At 36.0% G+C, this 20,527-nt stretch overlaps 1 long non-coding RNA gene across 1 annotated transcript in view; it reads left to right on the top strand.

The window, feature by feature from the left end:
- The first annotated feature begins 2,447 nt into the window (after positions 1-2,447).
- LOC150087393 (uncharacterized) overlaps positions 2,448-20,527 on the top strand; it is a 34,819-nt gene continuing 16,739 nt past the window's right edge. The window contains exon 1 of the long non-coding RNA XR_016546880.1: positions 2,448-2,537. This is a non-coding gene — a long non-coding RNA (uncharacterized LOC150087393). The remainder of the gene's footprint in view (positions 2,538-20,527) is intronic.

A 20,527-nucleotide genomic window follows, 5' to 3' on the forward strand; every position in this document is an offset into this window, starting at 1 on the left:
TACATAAACATGAATGCCTACACGAACAGAACTTCCAGAATTGCAATTGTCTAACAGTTGAAGAAGTTTCAACTCACTGTTACCTTGGGTTATGGATAGACTATAATCTAAGTTGGGCAATGCAAATAACAAATTTGTACAAAAAAATGAGATTTCATGTGTACTTTTATTATATTAAAAATAAATTAAATCAAAGAACAAAAGTCACCTTATATTATGCATTTTTCTTAGAATTTTCTTAGATAATCAACATTCAGCTTCAGAAATTGGTGCATTTCCTTGCCTTATCATACTTTCTTGCCTTCTCAAGCAGAAAGGATTTAGAGAGACAGTTAACGGGTTTCGTAGATCAGTAAGCATAAGATTTAAACTGAAGAGGAATTACAGTTCTTTCCCGTCATATTTACTCACACATTTTGATATTCCACTGAGAGAATGAATGAATATTCTCATGCATTAACAGAGGGACTGAATTTAAATATTTGAGTCACCGGTTAAAGCATGTCAAGAGGGTCCAAATATGTATTTATAGATTTTTAAGAAAAGGACAACGGCAAAGGACAAGGATTTACAAATTGTGTTTTTTTATTATTTTTTTTAATTTCATACTTCAACTTTAACGAGAAACTCCAGGGTCAGATGAATTCAATTCTTAATACAGAAAGCGGTACAAGAGGACCAATATTTAAAAACTTTTGTTATCTCTCTGTTAAATTAATCGTATCTGATAAAAAGTTACAGTTGATTAGAATGTTGAAAAACTTAAGTAAATATTGAATTAAATAGTTTAGTTTATCCTATTAATTTCTTTGAGAACAGTTACACTTGATTGATTACAGTAGAGTTGTAAAGCCAGTTTGTGCATTTTTTTATAATTTTTAAAAAATGAACGAAGATCTAAAAGCTTCCAACGATTTTCCAAAATCATTAAATGAAATTTATGGCATCTCTGTCGACAAGTTGTTTGAGTAAAGTAGAATTTTAATTTGTAGCAAAGGCAAAATTGTGCCGAATATTTTCAATAAGATATATCAATTCCCTCCTAATTCCACAAAAATAAAATACCGAAAATAACTGGTTGATATCTAAATTACGTCGTTTCGCTGCAATCGTTTTGTTCGATCCTTAGTTTTCGTTGATATTTTGATCGAAATTTATCAATATTTCGTTGATATTTTGATATTTTTCTTATTACAAGTGCTGACACGATCAACGAATTAATTGTCTTATTACATCTTGTTGCTTGAATCTCCTAATATCTGACTTCTAAATTTTTTGGTTAAATTCAGGGTTCTTCCTAGAATTTTTAAGAGAAAGTCAGATATTATCAGATCGATCTTCTTTTTAATTATTTTGTTCAGGCAACTTATTCTTCTTATGATGTAACAACTCGATTCCCAGTGGGCGTATTTTCATGAAATTTTATATGGATAGATTTGTCGAGCTATTCCAAATTTCTTTAAATTTGGTACAAATAAAAATGGTACAAATAAAAAATCTCCAAATTATTTATTTTTTCGAAAAAAAATGTATTTAAAAAGAAATTCACAGATTAAATGTAGTTTTAATCCAGTGTTGGTAGCTTTAAACAGTCCGCGCATGTTTCAGAAAGAAAGAGAGAGAGAGTAGATTAAAAAAAAGAATATACAGGAGAAGACTAATAAATATGAAGTTAGAATCTCAGTAATTGACTGATAAGAAGGTAACTGTATTTATTTTTCACTTCTGTTAATCGCAGAAAAACAAAAAAAAAAAAAAATATTCAACGAATTTAATTAAAAAACGAACTCTCTTGAAATGTAACACACTGGCAACATTAAGTAACTTGTTTTTGACTATTGCGATATCATCTGTTCCCAAAACAGCAATGTCTTTCTTAAACTCTACTGGCAATTCAAATGAAATTCATTGAATGCTTTAGAAATAGTCTTGCCTTTCACCGACGAAACTGTGAACCACACTGCTATTGTTTTAAGAATCTCTCTCTGCTCCAGATAAGAACTCCATATGACTGTTTGCAGTGTCTTATTGGTGCTTCATTTCTTTCTGTGAAAATATACTAAGGGGTGTACTGGATACCCTTCACTATATGTGGGTAAGTGGCATAGTGAAATACCACGTTTTATGACGACTAGTCAGGGACGCATCTAAATTAAAATGAACTATCAGTACACACAGGCAAGAGATACTCAGATACACGTGATATGAATAATTCACACTAGCTGCGATATTGGCCACGTTAATGTACACCTGTAATACGTCATTGCGCAGGGATTATACATCAAATATTTGCGGAAATATAATTTGATGGGAAAAATGCATTGAAAACCGCCGTAGTTTATTGGAGGAATTGAGTGGTTGGGTGTGTTCGCAGAATTCACGTAATTCCGATTTTTGCCTATATAAGTAAAGAGAATATTTAATTTCATCAAAAAATTCTACCATTTTGAGTACTGTACTATTAAGTGCGTTTTGGCAAAATGTTGCATCTCATGAAATTGATGTTCGTCGTCTCCTTTGCAGTTTTCCTGATTCAGGTAAGAAATTTTACAAACAAGTTATTTAATCTCTGTTTAAGAATATATAGATTGCTTTTATAATCCGAAATATTTTGTGGAGCCCCTTAAAATATTCCTTCGTTTGTTATTAATTTTAATTTATAATGCGAATAAAATCAGCGAATGTTGAGTGAATGGAGTATTAAAAATGTCTGAGATCACCTTATTTCTTAAAGCGTAACTGATCTATGACAGTACAGTGGTTGCGCAGCTTGCGAGCTCTTTGAGAGATCTGGCTTCCACACTTGTGGAAGTGGAGGAATTTTTAGGGGCCTCTTTAATCAGGGCTGTACTCAGCCGACTTTAGATGGAGTCATTTAATGCATATGTGTGGTCCAAGTTACTGAGACACCTAAAAATCACTACCACCAATAATAATCGCTGGATAGAGTAAATAAACGAAAGAAATATTAAAGTATGTGCCAAACTCTTAAAGCAACTCACCAAAAAGTATGCATTTAGCTTTTTCCTCGTTTTCCTCTAAAATTAACAGATTTCTAAGAAACAAGGGATTAGTGCAGAAAGACTGAAGTGTTTCAGCATTTCCCTGAGTTATTCTGCCAGCTTTTTATGCCCTCACAAGATACAACTTGAGCCCGCACACTTTCACAGAATAATACGCGATGGGGCAATATGCTCTTAGATGATAATACGCTATATAAATTAACAGTAAAAATAAAGCAGCATTATATGGAATATCAAAAAATAACACTTGTTTATTAAATATTAGAAACCCATGAAAACGAACCCCTCCTGTCCATTTCCACCCACGCACAGATGACGATGTGGGGGAGGGATAATTTAATGTTATTATTCATTATATCTCACAGAAGATTCTCAAGATCTTGAGGGTAATTTCTTTTGTTTCCCCTTAATCAATTTCCAGGATTCTCTCGCCAAATTGTGTGGAGAGCAAACTCTTAACTAGGCAAGCAAGACGTGTGTTATTTAGAATAGCAGGACTCAAAGTGAAAATAAAACATGAAATTTATTACATACGTATATACAACTGAACTAGATAGCATATAATCTGACATACAAAGTTAAATCAGAGATGCCTTGCATATATTATTCTTATTCCGGTTTCCCTTCACTAGTTAATCTGATTTGACAATTATATAAAAAAACATGATTCACTCTTGTCTTATTTCCTAATTAACTCCTAACACTTGTACATTCACTATATCTATTTTCTCTACTCCTAGATAAAATACTGTTTCATATAGTAATAATCAAATATGCTACATTCATCATTCAACCCTTTGTTCTCCCTACACTACAATATACTTGTAGACCAATCTTCAGTATCCTAAAGTCCCTACTTGTCCCTACATTCAGATAAACCAACAAATCTTCATGAATTAAAACAATGCATTCAGAGTTGCTCATATAACTTAATTATCTATCATTTTAAAACATTCAGAATCTTTCTTATACTACCCTTCTAACGCATTATGGATATTTCATCTATTACTCATTCCTTCGTTTCAATTGCATTATACACTAACCTTTTTTTAACATACCTGTAATAAACTGTTAGTATATCTATCTCAGAGATAATTTATGCTTCACTTTACTTTCTAGTACTACCCCCTTTTCATTAATTACCCCACTATTTCACTAACAGTCCTTCTTGTTAACTTAGTGTGTACTTAATATATCGCTTACCTATCTTTTTCTGGTCAGCCTGAGCTTGCAAGTCATCGCTATTCTGATCTCAGTTGCGACTTGCTGAGCATGCGCGACACATTCTATCTTCTGGTTGCTGCTGTATCTGCCAGTCTGTGCTGGAAATTGTCACGGAGCATGCGCGACACTCTCCGTATCTGTCGGTTTACATATTCAGAAGGAGAAGTTCCGACTTGACTGAGCATGCGCGACACTCACTATATCTGCTGGTCTGTGTTGAGAATTGTCACGGAGCATGCGCGACACTCACTATCTATCTTTTTACGTACTGGCAATGTACTACGTACTCGCAGTAATTATTTTGTTATTTTTCGTTTTCAGAAAGAATAAAAACTCCTGAATACATAAGAATTTGATAATAAAAGTAGATAGTTATAAAAACAATACTGGGAAAAACTATATTTTTTTTAGTTTTCACAAAGAATAAAAAAAATTTCCTGACTACATAAGAATTTGATTATAAAAATAAAAATACAGTAGACAGTTATTATTATTATTATTAGCCCATATGGTGCAAGGAAGCCTGAGGCTTATGCTGCACCAGCCAAAATTTTTTTTTCTGAATTAGCCCGAGAGAGAGAGAGAGAGAGAGAGAGAGAGAGAAGGGATTCACCAGTAAAAAGAAGAATGATAATAATAATGGAAATAGGTATTTAATATTAATTTTTAATTATTATTTTCAGGTAATATATTTTGTATTGCCTGAAGATAATAATATGAGTATATTTTGTGATTATTTTTTATACACAGTGCGTATTTGTAATAATTTGTGAATTATTACATTTGTGAAAAGGTGACTTAAATAAAAATACATATAGTACTTAATGCTATAGATCCAGTGATTTTAACTTTCTATCTATATATATATTTTTATTATGAAAGATTGTTTTCAACTATTTCAAACATTATTCAAATATATGTATAATTATATCACATAACAGTAGTGGATGGAATTGCTAACGCTGTGCCCGTGCTGCCATCTATAGTTCATTATTCGTATACATAATCTGGTTAAGATTACTTTTTGTCAGTGGTGTTGTCATAATGGAGTTTTAATTTATGCTTTTTTAATTGTTTCTAAAACTCCCCCCTTTACATATTTCTTATTACAAAATTAACCTTTTAGTACTCCCCTATTCCTTTGTTATGCCCACTTACTAAGTATTTCTACAGAATCTTTTACTTGCAATACTCAATTATCAACTCCATTATAACGAAGCATAGTAGTAAATAAAACTCCCACGAAGTTCTACTGAGCTGTTTCTTAATTAAAATAACCTATATTATAAACAAAGAAGCCTTATGCTACTAGCTAGGACATAAATTACATGCCTTTAGTGGTATTCATGCGTGTGGATATCAGCAGTAGGGCCAAATATGGAAATGCTCTTGGTATTCGGGTAGTTACCGGACAGGGCCGGACACAGATTGAAAGAGATGGGGGGACATTGTGATCATTCCTTTTCCATCACGTGCCGTCCAGGTGCATGAGACGAGCACTGGAGAGTCCAATCATATCTGAGATTTATGTAAACTATGGAGGATATTCTCCCTTTAAAAACTGGGTCCTGGGAGACCCAAGGGAGTTTATTAGGGTTGAATAGAGCCGAGAGCGTTGGAAGGTGTCATTGAAGCAGTTTTTGACCATAGTGCACGAAAAATGTCGTGATAGTATTTATTTGTGATATGGTGTCGTCGCCAAGGAGAAGGCCACCGCCCAGTTCGTCTGGATGAAGGTACCCATGAGAGGACAGCAAGAGAGGAAAATGGGGTAAATGAGAACCCCTTTTCGTAAGAGTGAAATGATTGTGAGGAAATGATAACTGAATAGAAAATGTTCATGTTAATTCTTACCCATAAGGAACGATGATTTCTTCCTAAGAATATATATTTCTTCTTAATGTTATGTCTAGTATATCATGTTTTTTTTTTTTAGTATTCTGATAACTTAATAGATATGGCTAATAAATTGATATTTCCAATAACGCATTTTCAATGTAAAGCGATGACAATGACTATTTATTAGAAAGTACTATAATATAGGCTCAAACGAATGACCACTATGACTAATTATTATGATGACTTAATATCATAAATGTAGCATACATTATATTAGAATGTTCATGTCTTTAATCTTCTTGGATGGATGGTGTTATGTATGTTTGTTTATTAATTTGTTATATTAAATGTTTTGTTTGAAATAATTCTCTGCTAACTCTTCATTTACACCAGAGAAAAACCAGTTGTTGAGCCAAGAAAAGTTTTAGCGGCGTTAGAGATTTTAAGCTAATTTTGCATGACTGAAGTCTCTAATGTAAATCACAAATCGCGATATTTTGTTAGTGGGGTGATTCTCCCCTTTTAGAATATTCAGGATATACGAGATTATTGTCCTATTTACCACTAGATGGATATAATAAGCTAAGGGAATGTTCAGAACTTGAGTGCGCTGGTAATTAAAAATATTAAGAGCACCTGAAATCCCTATCTTCATTTAACATCATATAGGCGTCGCATCCTCCCCCACATCTGCGCCGTGACAATTAACATTCTTCTTCTTCTCCCCCCCCCCCCCGACAGTGTGGCTTTATTGGAGTGCTTGTATCTGTCCTATTTTTAATTTTCGCTGATCAGGACCACCGCTATTCAGGTCCTCTGCATGGGCGGTTCGATCTGGGAATCGGGTGGCGGACTGATCTTTCGATCGACTCGTGTTTGCGGCGATTTGTCTAGTGATCGAAATGCAGCGAATCCCTGACCATTATTGGCTTGGGGTCCTCTGTTGAGATGAGGTATAATGGTCAGTCTATTTTGGATTTATTTTATTGTAGTTCGTTTACATCTCTGTTGGTGATATTTTACATACATTTGGACTTTGTGCCCGTCAGAGGAGACGCCGTTTTATTATCTTTGCATTTAGATGTTCTAAATTATCTCAGAGTTTCTGCAGCAATATTTTTACTCTTGTTACCCTTCTCTTTCCCCCCTGTTGGTTTGATCGTTATGTTTAATTTTGACTATTTTCGCTCTTCTGTCTTGCCATGCTGCTAGCATTATTTTTATTTTTTAATCCTCATTCTAATTTATTTTTATATTTCAGGCATCATGTAGACGAATATGCTTTTTGCTGCCTCTGATGTTTGCTTTACCTTTTTATTATTTTTTTTTTGTTATGAAAGATTCAGTTTTCAACTATTTCAAACATTCAAATATATATATATGTGAGTAATATGGAAAGAAAGTTAGTAAATTATATCCAGTTGTAACTAATATTTATGCGTCAATGCAGTTGCTAGAGCAATTATGCATTACGACCATAATGTGTAAAAAATAATTTAGTATAATATTGAAGATAATGATATAGAAGGTAATTCAAGCAGACAATACCAAGCTGGATTTAAATAAAAAGAAAGGGATATAAAAAAAATATATATGTATTTATATACATAATACTTATCGTTGTCTACCCACAATCCAGATGACTTCAACTGGGGCCAACCACCCAGACTGAAGGCAAAAAACGACAAGGAGTTTTGTTTCTGTAATGATCAATATCTGTAATGATCAATATTTATTAAGTAATTTGAATCTAAACCAATTAAAGGTAGTTAATTTTTTTTTTTAAAGAATCAAAAGAAAGATATAAATGTAAGCATATATTGAACATCGTTGAGCCGACAGAGAACGCAATTTAATAATTAAAATAAGAACAAATGCAAAGTATAAGGCATTTGTACAGTATCCAGGACATAATTTAACAACTAGTCGTTATGAAATAATAATCCCTCTAGTGAGTTAATATATATGTGGTGACCCCTATGTGATGGATATGGTAAAAATAAAAATAAATAATTAATCAATTAATTAAAGTTAACGCAAAGAGAAACATGCAGATAGTAAGAAGAATAAAACTAATAGTGTAGGAATATTAGAACCTGAACTCCATAAAGGCGAAAATATAGTAATACAGATAAGAAATAGTTTCTCCTACATCCTCGGATTACCCTAATAATTTCGGAGAAATAAGAACAAAGAGTGTAGGACAGCTTAAAAACAATACAAGGAATAAGTTGCGGTTCGGGTATGCCCGGGATCGCAAACCCGTTCCTATAGTAGGACCCTGAGCTGAATTTGCATGTCACCTTAGCGTGAAGTTAAGTATATACAGTGTGATTATAAAATAACATAAAATAAAATAAATGATACATTAAGTATTTAAATGAAAATATTACCAAAAGTATGTTTTTGGAAATGTCTAAATTCAATATCATGTTCAAGATTACCTGTTTTCTTACTAGACTTGTTATTGTAAGTATTGATGTCTCAACGATGTAAATTCATTCTAATATGTAAATTGTTACTGGTTTGACCAATACATTTAACATTCCAATGTAATGTTAAATGTATTGGTCAAACTTCATAAATCTAAATGTAAAAGAAAATATAGTAAATGTAAAACATTTAAGAGCGACCGAGAACAGCTAGCGGGTTTCTTAGATTTATTTAAAATTTGGGACACCAATCCTATAAACATTGGTAAAATACATAATACACTCTTCAGCATTAAATTTAGTGCACTCAAAGCCTTAAACAGGAAAGATAATAATTATGTGTTTGGATCTTGTCACCTTATGCACATTATACTAGACATTGTTAAATTCAGAATTAATATTTTGAATATTAACAAGCAACCAGAAAACTCTGTCCTTGTCTTATATTTTCAAAATAAAATGATGAATAATTTGGATATACATAGAACTATTAACTTATGTAACGACTTGCTACCTATTGATAACTTACATATTAATATCAGATTTAGATATGCTAAACCATTTGGTCTCAAAGCATGTAACTATAAAATAATAGCTACAAACCTTCACAATATTGGACAGGATATATGTGTTTGCCACAAGCCTTCATTTCTTAGATACGTAGATCCTAACCATAACCACATTATAACCAGCAATTTAGATATAATCCTATATCCCGAGCTTAGAGATATTTTATCACTCGGTTTTGAGTTTCGACCTAATCTACCTGTTCATAAATCAACTTTTAAAAAACTGTTATATCTAGATTTATTAAATTACTGCATAAGATCTGCATACAAATATAACATACCGGTTGAGGCATGCCACATGTGGCTGTTCACAATGCTAAATATCATATTTAACAAATATAATCAATTGAAATTCATACCCGATAATCTAAATAATACAAAATTGATAAATCAGCGGCTCAAAGAAATACACAAACATTTTGTAATTACTCTGGTTGACAAAGCTGCTTGCAATTATGCAATTATATGTAAGTCATATTACATAGAAATTATTAAAAATGAACTGCAGTCCAGTAGCACATACAAATACATAGCATCTTCCCCTAATGGAATAATCAAAAAACTAATAGCATTACATAAAAAATTAAAGTTAAAGTACAATAACCTAAAATATCCGTTTTTATATGGTATACCTAAATTTCATAAATCACCTATTGAATTTTAGATTCATAACATCACGTAGAGATAGTTATGCTAAAATTCCAGGTAAAACGTTAGAAAAGTTACTTAAAACTATATTAAATAATGTAAATAAAACTATTATAAAAATAACAACTTACCGATTATAAATTCAATAAAAAATAACAATATTCATAAAATACAAACATTTGACTTTAACCGTTTATTCACAGTATCAATCTGGACAATTTAAAAGATGTTCTCCAAAAACTATATTTCGAACATAAAAATGCTATAAAGTTTGATTTAACCTACTGGGATACTCTAATAAATCTATGTATTTTTAAGAATTACGTATATGACGGAACTTCGTTATACTTACAAGTGAATGGCACCCGTATGGGAAGTCCAGCATCCTGCATAATTGCAAACTTCTATCTATATTCTACAGAAAGAACATTCCAAGATAACCTACTTATACTCAGATACGTAGATGATCTATGTGTGTTTAATTGTCCTCATTTCGTTCAGGATTACAGCACATTATATACAGAAGAACTTGTATTGGAAAAAAATAATAGTTCTGATACTATAGCAAATTACCTGGATCTTCGTATAGATGTAAACGTATATAATAAAAGAGACGCATTTAATTTCAATGTAGTCGGCCGTACAAACTGGAGATCTAATATATCGAAATCAGTGCATGCTAATATCATTTTATCCCAATGCCTGAGGATTGCTTCTATTTGCAATAAAAACACAACCTGTGCAGCAAACATAATAGCATTGTACATTAAGTTGATAAATAATAATTTCCCCATCGCTTACCTGAAATACCACTTCAGGAAGGCGATAAATATAATTAATTTCAAAAATTTATTTTCTGAACCCATTGCTTCAATATAATTACCATAATTACGGATTTAGAGCCATATATTATGTACACTTTGCTTTCTTGGTGTCTTACGACTTAGAAAACTTATACCCACCGGCCTGCAAATTATAGTGTATCATTTATTTTATTTTATGTTATTTTATAATCACACTGCATATACTTAAGTTCACGCTAAGGTGACATTCAAATTCAGCCCAGGGTCCCACTATAGGAACGGGTTTGTGATCCTGGGCATACCCGAGCCGCAACTTATTTCTTGTATCGTCTTTAAGCTGTCCTACACTCTTTGTTCTTATTTCTCCGAAATTATTAGCGTAATCTGAGGATGTAGGAGAAATTTTTTTTATCTGTACTACTATATTTTCGCCTTTATGGAGTTCAGGGTCTATTATTCCTACTCTATTAGTTTTTATTCTTCTTATTCTACAACTATCATAACGACTAATTCTTACATTATGTCCTGGATATGGTACAAATGCTTTATACTTTGCATTTGTTCTTATTTTAATTATTAAATTGCGTTCTCTGTCGGTCAGCGATGTTCAATATATGCTTACATTTATACTATCTTTCTTTTGATTCAAAAAATTTAACTGGATTTTTTATTATTTGGGTTTAATTGAACTTCTAAATTATTTGGAGACTTTCGGCTACAGTTTTACTTTTGTTACCTATACTTTCCCCTCCCTGTTCATTTAATTTTTATGTTAATTTTTCGCTCTACAGTTAAAATCATTGGACCTTTAGCATTAAGTACTATATATATGTTCAGTTTATTGTCACTTCAAATAGTTTTTAACAAATGTACTACCATAGTCTTTGGAAAGTTAAATTTATATATTAAACGTTCCAAAAGGTATGGTAGTATATTTGTCAAAAACCATTTCAAGTGACAATAAACAGTGAACATGCGCAATGAAGATGCATTATTTTAATTCAATTTTTCTCCCTAATGCCGAAGCGAAATCATCAATAATTTTATCCTAATTTATGTTTCGTGCAATAAGTTTCAATGGATACAATTCATATATTGGTTAGTCGTTCTTGTCCAGTTATTGATCTAAGGTGATTTTTAACAATTTGAGTTAACTCGAGGGCCTTTCACAAGAAGCTACTATTACATGCAGGGTAAGAAAAATTCGTAATAACAGAATTTTTCAGAAAAATTCATAAGACAGAAACAGAAAAATTCATAACAAACATGTGTTTGGATAAGTTTCGATAACACAATACTCCTGAATGAATCTTTTGGGGAAGATACACGTGTATATAAATAGAAAGTTAAAATCATTGGATCTATATCATTAAGTACTATATGTATTTTTATTTATTTGATCCTTGAGATTGTCACAGACATTCTCTCAGATATGCCAGACAAGCTGTACTTGCTACCTGGGAGTCTAAAACGTTGATGGAACTGATATTCGGGTGACACTCAAGTCAAGTGGACCCAATTTCGGCGAAGTCTGGACGGTCTGTGACAGCCAAATCCTCTGTTTGCACCTTCACGATGGTGGGGCTGTTAGTAATCCTGGGTATAACCTCCATGCACAAGTACATGGTTGTTGACCACCCAGGTGTGAACCAACGTAAGCAGGGGTCGAGGTGTGGCGCCCACACCGCATGGAGGAACGCCGCCCCTCTATGTTACCAGTCAATACTAAGTGGTAGATGACTCTCATCAACCGGTGAAATACCACCACTTTGCTTATTGGAGGCTTGAAGTGGTGGAACCCATGTTTAGTCTCTAGAGCTAAGTTCCGGTCAACCCTTCCCCATCTCTTCCATCATGCAATGTGATTGATGACTTTTGAGGTTATGATGAACGTCGTGGCGAGATCCAATATTCCTTACATTTCGAGGGTACAGCTCTAAAACGGTTTTCGCAGGCCGGCCGCTAGTTAGTACACTGGACCGAACCTATTGGTAACTCTCTAGGAGGCTTCCAGATCAGCTAGTGTACAATCTTGCTACCTCTACTTAACCAGATAGTGACTGGAGGGAGTCAGAGCATTGTCAAGGCCACGTTATGTCAAGGATCTGGGTATATTCTTACCACATGTATGCCATATCCAAAAATTTCATTACTTCATACAGCATGTCCCACTAACTTTTTCTTACTATTGAATACACCATGAACTGTCAAACTAATAGAGTAAGCTTATCTGCGAAAAGATCTAAACCTCCCATGCACTTCCTAATTCATTTCACAAATATACGTGGTCTCAATTCTAATCTCAGCGATGTCCATTTCCACTTGCAGTCTGCCAAACCCCATGTACTTTTTCTGACAGAATCTCAGTTATCGGTTGATCCAACTACTGCTCATATCAGATGCCCAAATTATTCGCTGTATGATTCCTTTCGCCTCAAAGGTGGTACTTGTGCATATGTCCGTTCTGATATTCCCTGTCAGAGACTTGGCAATTTGGAATCTACTCTCTTTGATCTTCTCTGGCTTAAAATCTCTCTACCTCATTGTGTCAAATTCATCTGTTGTCTCTACCGTTCTCCCAACTGCACTAATCACTTGGAGCTCTTTGACTTCCTCTCTTTGCAACTTGACTTTCTCCAGTCCAACTTTCCTAACAGTGAAGTAATTTTCCTTGGTGATTTTAATGTTCACAACTCCAGCTGGCTTCCGTTTTCTAGTCACACCGACCCATCAGGTCGAGATGCTGAGGCTTTTGCAATTACTAATGACCTAGCACAAATTGTTCATTTACCCACAAGAATACCGGACAATCCTAATCATACAGCCAATACGCTTGATCTTTTTCTCACAAACGACCCTTCTAAGCACACGGTCGAAGTGAGAGGTCCTTTAGGCACTTCAGATCACAACTTGGTGATTGTCTCTTCTCCAATGGAACCTTTATCTCATGGCTATTTCCAACCTCGTGTTGTTTGGCATTACAAGAATGCAAAATGGGATGACCTGCGATACTTCTTTTCCTTGGTCGGATTACTTTTTCAAAACGTCTGATGTGAACGTTTGCTCAGGTCGTGTCAGTGAAATTATTCATGCAGGAATGGAATCCTTTATCCCACACTCCACTTTAAAATCTCGTCCTTTATCTAGACCTTGGTTTGTCAATAAATGTGCTAAGGCTGTTCAAGAGAAGAATGTTGCATATCATAATTGGCTTGTTTCTAATTCTTCAGTTACATTTTCTGCCTACACCAAAGCTTGCAACAATTGTAAAGTAGTTATTAATCAGTCTAAACTAGGGTTTGAACAGTCTAAGAGTAGAAAACTTGCTTCTTTCCCTAATGGTAGCCGAGCATTCTGGTCTCATGCCAAAGCTATTGGTCGAAACTTTTGCCCATCTCTGCTCCCACCTTTGTCCAAACCAGATGGTTCTGTTATCACATCAGCCAAGGATAAAGCTGACCTGCTAGCATCCCATTTTTCTTCCAGCTCATGTATTAATGATCTTGGTAAAACACCTCCCAACATTCCCAACACGCTCCATTCAATGCCTCCTGTGGTCTTCCGTCAAAAGGATATCAGAAGGATTTTGATGAATCTTGATGCTAAGAAAGCTCCAGGTCCTGATGGTATTTCTGCACTTGTTCTCAAAACCTGTGCTCCTGAACTTACTCCTATTCTTTGCCGCCTTTTTTCACTTTCTTATTCCAAAGGTGTTTTTCCTTCTGCTTGGAAATTTGCTCATATCCAGCCAGTTCCTAAAAAGGGTGACAAATCCCTCCCATCCAATTATCGTCCCATTGCAATTACTTCTGTAATGGAGAAATCAATTAACCGCCAACTCTTAAACTACATAGAAACCTTCCGTCTGATCAACGATCGCCAGTATGGATTCCGTCAGTGTCGATCCACTGGTGATATTCTGGCTTATGTTACCCATTTATGGACTAATTCAATGGAAAGGTTCGGTGAAACACAAGTAGTTGCTCTTGACATCTCAAAGGCTTTTGATCGTGTTTGGCATAAAGGTCTTCTAAACAAGCTTCCATCTTATGGTTTGCCAACTGTTTTTAGTAATTGGTTATCCAGTTTTCTCTCTGATCGCTCACTGAAGGTGATGGTAGATGGCTCTCTGTCTTCTAACTTCTTCACTAATGCCGGTGTTCCCCAAGGTTCAGTTCTTTCCCCCACTCTTTTCCTCTTGTATATTAATGACCTTCTTCCATTGACTGGAAATCCTATCCATAGTTTTGCTGATGATAGCACATTGCATTCAATTTTCCATTTTGAGAAACCTTGTCCTGTTCAATCAGCTTCAACTTCTCGAAAATCTGCTACCAATTCCTTAAATGCCGATCTTCAGGTAATTCTCCAGTGTGGAAAAGACAACTTAGTCGATTTCAACCCTTCTAAAACTCAGTCTTGTCTTATATCTAGCAAAAAGGATTCTTCTGCTCCTATGCTTATCTTTAGTGACACTCCGATTTCTAGGCAAAATGATATATCTCTTTTGGGGATTACCCTGAATTCTAATCTCTCTTGGCACAAGCACATTACAAATATTGCTTCCTCTGTTTCTAAAAAACTTGGTTTTCTCTTTCGCTCCCGGCGTTACTTTTCTTCCAAACAGCTGCTCACTCTGTATAAATCGCAAATCCGCCCTGCCTTTAAATATTGTTCCCACATCTGGGGTGGGGCCCCCCAAAACCACTCTCAGGCTTCTTGACTCCAGTTAGAAGAGGGCAGTTAGGTTAATTAATGATTCATCTCTAACAGAGTCTCTCCACTCTCTGTCTCATAGACGTACTGTTTCTGCTGCATGCCTCTTCTACAGATACATCCATGGGCACTGTTCTTCTGAATTGGCTTCTATAATTCCCGCTCTCTCTTTGAAAACAGTCAGAACACGTGCAGCCACCAGCCAACATCCATTTACTGTCCAACTTCAAACTCACAGAACCAACTTTTCATCTTCCTCGTTTATCTTCTTTTGTCTTCTCAACCTCTTTCGTCTTCTCAACCTCCAACCCAAGCACGGTACTAAGTACTATAGGTTCTAATACCTGTCGTGTTTGGGGTTCACATAAAAAAAAAAAAAAAAAAAAAATAACCTTTTCACAAATGTAATTCACAAATTATTACAAATACGTACTGTGTATAAAAAAAAAAAATCAAAAAATGTACTTATATTATTATTTTCAGGCTATACAAAATACCTGAAAACAATAATTAAAAATTAATACTGATCGATTTCCATTATCGTTTTTATAACTATCTACTCCTATTTTTATATTCAAATTCTCAAGAGGGAGGAAATTGCGTTTTATTCTTTCTGAAAACGAAAAAAAAAAGTATATAGATTTGTCCATTATTGTTTTCTTAACTATGTACTTTTATTTTTATAATCAAATTCTTATGTATCTGGAAATTGTTTTTATTCTTTCTGAAAACGAAAAAAAAATTGCACTGCTAGTATACGTATATAGTCAGTGTCACGCATGCTCAATCAAGTTGGAACTGCCCGTCAGAATACAATTTACGCCAGGTTGGAGCTGGTGGTGACTTGAAGACTGACCGTGACTCACGACACTAAAGTTCAGGATTGCCCTTTTTCTCTTCTGCACCGAGGTTTCAGGCTTCCATCTTAGGCTCTCTCCACGCTATCTTCTAAGGCTTTCCTTCATCTGATTTCTCCTGAATCTGCTTCAGATAATTTTTCGGAACTCTTGGCTGCTTAGGTCTGGCATCTTTTCTCCTGCTTTGAATACACAACTCCTCCTTTACTTCTGATCACTCAGGTGTATCTTTCTCCAAGCAGTCGTTACCTTTCCTGGTTCACTTAACCGGCTTTCATAACTTTTTGCTTATCATCCTTAACCTTCCCGTCACTTTTCTACTCTTAACTATTTTTTCCTTACTGTCTAGAGTCCTTTTTGCACTCCCTACATTTCTGCACTGCCCGACTTACTTTTTTCCTCTCTCTCTCTCCCCGATCACTCTTTCAGCCCCACTGTCCTTCTTCCTACCACTTCTGTCTCCATTCACACTGACAACTCCCAACTTTTTTTCCGTCGTTTGAACCTCCTCCCATAGGACTCTCCACCAATCCCAAAGTTTTTTTGTCTTTTCATATTTGCGAAAATGTTGCCACTTTAAAAGTGGCCACAGTGATCTGGTCTTTTCTGACCCAAACGCTAGTCCATGGGACTTAGGTCCAGCTGGCACATAGATCAAACGTTTCTTAATGACCCGCATTTCACTGACCCATTGTTCTGTTTTCAGTAAACCTTTTCTGCTCGTTCACTAATGACCACTGCTTCCCTAGTATGGGACGGCTGTTTTTGTTTACTGCCAGTTCACCCCTTTTTCCACGCGTTTACATTTATATGTTAATTTCTCTTCCATTTGACTGCTATTCAATTTACACATCTGTAATCGCTTATTTTTAAATCTAGTAGTCTTCCCATATATGCTTCTCTTAAATGTGAAAAATTCCTTTTCCTTATCAAAGAATAATTTATTCCCAAACCACAAAAATTTCCAATAAACTCTAACTATCCATATTTGTAAGATTCACATCTTACAGCGTTATCTAGTGAACGAAGGAGATATGGCGGCAAAACAACTCTTGGCTCGCGCTTTTACAAATTCTTTGATAATTTTTCCTCCATTCGATTAGCTGTTTCGCTGTCTGTCTAACATGCAATATTTCTTAACCATCGAGAAAAGGTAGAAATCAAGGAGAGTGAGGTAGGCTGATTTCCGGGCCATTCCACAAATCCTATTTGCACTATCTTGCATTCAGACGAGTTTCTCACGCAGGTGAGGCGCATTTCGGTCGTATGTTGTTAGGGTTTCCGCAGTTGCATGTTTCCTAATGAGCCTGTACAGCGTTCAGTGATGGGGAAACATCCGCTGGATTTCAGTTAGGTCTGGCAATTTATTCCCACAGTTTTATCATATCCTTATCGGTTTTCCGAAGTTCATCCTGGCTGTAATTTATTGCTTATACGCACATATGTACGAAGAGTATCACGTGATGGAACAGTCCAACTAACAACCAAAGGGAAGACAGGAATGAAAGAACCGATCTATCGGACCCTCAAACAGTATCCAGTGAAGGTTTCGCGGAATCATTGGCTAAAACAAGGCCGTTCCTGGTTAATTGAAAGTCTGCGTGCAGACTTTCAATTTTGACGCTCCTTTACGCCACATTTCTAAAAGGAAAAACAATTTTTACTAGTAATATGAACACAATGACTCAAATTTAAATTAAATTTTTACTGAAACTGATCCACAAAACTACATAATAATCGTATCCTATACACAATTCTTGAAGTGTCCTTCCGCCCTTTTCTCCCCCTTCTTTTTAAAAATAATTTGACTTAGAAAAATACGGTAAACTTCGTTTCTACTCACTAAGAGGTCCTAGGAAACTATCCTAATTTTTCACCTCAGAAGAAAATTCGTTTCCAAAATAACAAACGTAAAATTCGATTTTTCAGCTTGTGGCATCATTTTCTTTTGCAGAATTAAATTACTATTGATTAACTAACTGCATGCAGCATTTTAAAGACAATTCCATAGTTTCCATTTTTGTTGTCTAATTTTTAGTTTCGTCTCCAATTCCTTCACATTATGCAAAAGAAGTTGAAAGTTAATCGAAAAAATAACATTTGGGTTAGCGAGATATTTGAGTAATTTTAATTGACTCTTCAATTTAATGAGTTAAAAACACTTATCTTTATTATTAGCGCTAATCATAAAATTTTACTATTATTAATTTAACAAAAAGATTAACAAAAAGGTTATAAAATAAATTTACCAACACTAAAATAAAATCAGACTTATGTATATTTATACAGTATTTGACACTGGCTTTTCTGAATATGTCACGACTATTTTTTATTTACTAATAAGGCTAAACAACACTCGGGCGTCCAGTCGCCGGAATAATAATAAAAATTACAATAAACATATTTTCATGATAAATATTCTTCGGTGGGCCGTTCATTATATATATTTTTAAAACGACCGCGGGCCGGATCACGGACGTTCTCGGAGCGGAATTGGCCCGCGGGACTGAGGTTGCTCATCCTTGGTTTAGGGCAAGTGAGGTAACGCCGCTGGTTTCAATTTTTACGTATTTGCTGCCCTTTCCATTTTCCTCCTGCGTTTGGACCAAAACCTGTCATTTCAGGACCATCTGAAATATCTCCGTAAAAAAATAAGACGCTACGCAGCCATGGTTGCCAGGGTCACGCGTAAAGAATGGGGCTTGAAAAAGCGAGTCCTCAAACTGTTCTACAAAGCTATCTTCACTCCGATCGTCACCTACGCATCCGGTGCATGGTTTCAAAAAACTACAACAGCAGTAAACAGACGTATCACGGACCAAATTCACAGATCCATCCTCCTAACCATCACTCGCGCTTGCCGCACGGTGAGCACCCACGCCCTGCAAGTGCTCGCAGGCACTCTCCCGCTGGACCTAGAAATCATACAACGCGGCCTACTATACTACCTAGAAAAAGGCACCCCACAGACTTTTCTGGGGTTCACTATTGACCTAGCCAGCAACAGAAATGTGGAAAAGAAGAGGATACAAACTCACCTGCAGCAGGCATGGCAGGAAAGGTGGAGCAACTCTCAAAAGGGAGAGATCACAAAGAAATTTCTACCCAATATTGAACAAAACTACCCAACCTCACCCAACTGGTTCTCCCCAGGTCTACAAGCAACGTACCTCTTAACTGGACACGGAGCTATAAATGCCAAACTGTCTCTACTTGGGATTCAGGTTGATCCAACTTGCACTTGCGGGGGGCTGGAGAGCTGGCAGCACCTAATGTATGACTGCAGGCTCTATGAAGACCTACGTGGTGTTTTCCTCACCAGAATCCACTACTTACCACAGGGACAAGAACATCACCTCCTAGACACGAAGGAGGAGTATCAAGCCTTCTCGGATTATGCACAGGCACTGTTCACGAGGAGGACGACGAGGAGAAACCAAATGGCCGCAGCCCACAACCCACTACCATTATAACCAAAGAACATCTGTTCTTCAGCTCACCGGGCTCCCTTGCCTGGTGCCTTTCCACCCCCTCCCCTGCGCCGGTGGTGGGACGGTCCCCCCGGCGCCCCCTACTTTCTCCTGGTGAGGCATGGGCATGCCTCACTGACTTCTGGGGTTGCCTACTCTATCATCCCCATATTTCTGCCTTAACCCCCCCAGCCTTCAGTCTCCCACCCACTCTATCTTTATGCTAGTGAATGTCCCACACACAAAAACATAATTATGTCAAAATTCCCGTTCGCCCATTCTTTCGGCCTTTATTATGCAAGCATTATCCCCCTCACCTAACGATCATCAAACCGACGATGATGGATATATGTCTCTGTCTGTACATACGTGCATATAAAAGAGCGCGCGCGTTTTTTTTTTTTTTTTTTTTAAAGGTCCTAGCCTCTGAAATCTCAGGAAATTAAGTGGCAGGACCTGCCAGAGTGAAACTAAAACTACTGGGTTCCTGGTCTGCCTCCACGGGGCGAAGGTGGGGCAACGTTGGGCCTCAGCAGGGGTCCAGCGGCTAAACGACCAGATGAACAACGGTACACGACATCACACAGATACAAAGCCCACACACTTTTAAATCTCTGGCATTTCCCAGTGAACTGGTACACCCACAATGAAAGCAACACGGAGATGGGGGAAACCCCTGGTGCCGTCTGACACTAAATACACCTTACACCTTACCTTACACCTTTCCTCCTGCGTGTTGATCACGTATTTCCCGCGCTTCTGAGCGGCCCTGGGCTAAAATGGTTATTTGTACACGATTTGATATTTGTACAAGATCTATCGGGCTTCCTCTAAAATGTCCAGTTTTTGCTGCCTGTTTTTGTTACCTTTGCTGCCTGTCCTTTTTAAGATTTCCATCATATGGACATCGATTAGCACCCCTCATCAATGTGGTTGCCCTTCTCCG

The sequence above is a fragment of the Mastigoproctus giganteus genome, chromosome 4 (genome assembly GCF_048544385.1).
Source record: "Mastigoproctus giganteus isolate SK-2022 chromosome 4, ASM4854438v1, whole genome shotgun sequence".
NCBI lineage: Eukaryota > Metazoa > Arthropoda > Arachnida > Uropygi > Thelyphonidae > Mastigoproctus > Mastigoproctus giganteus.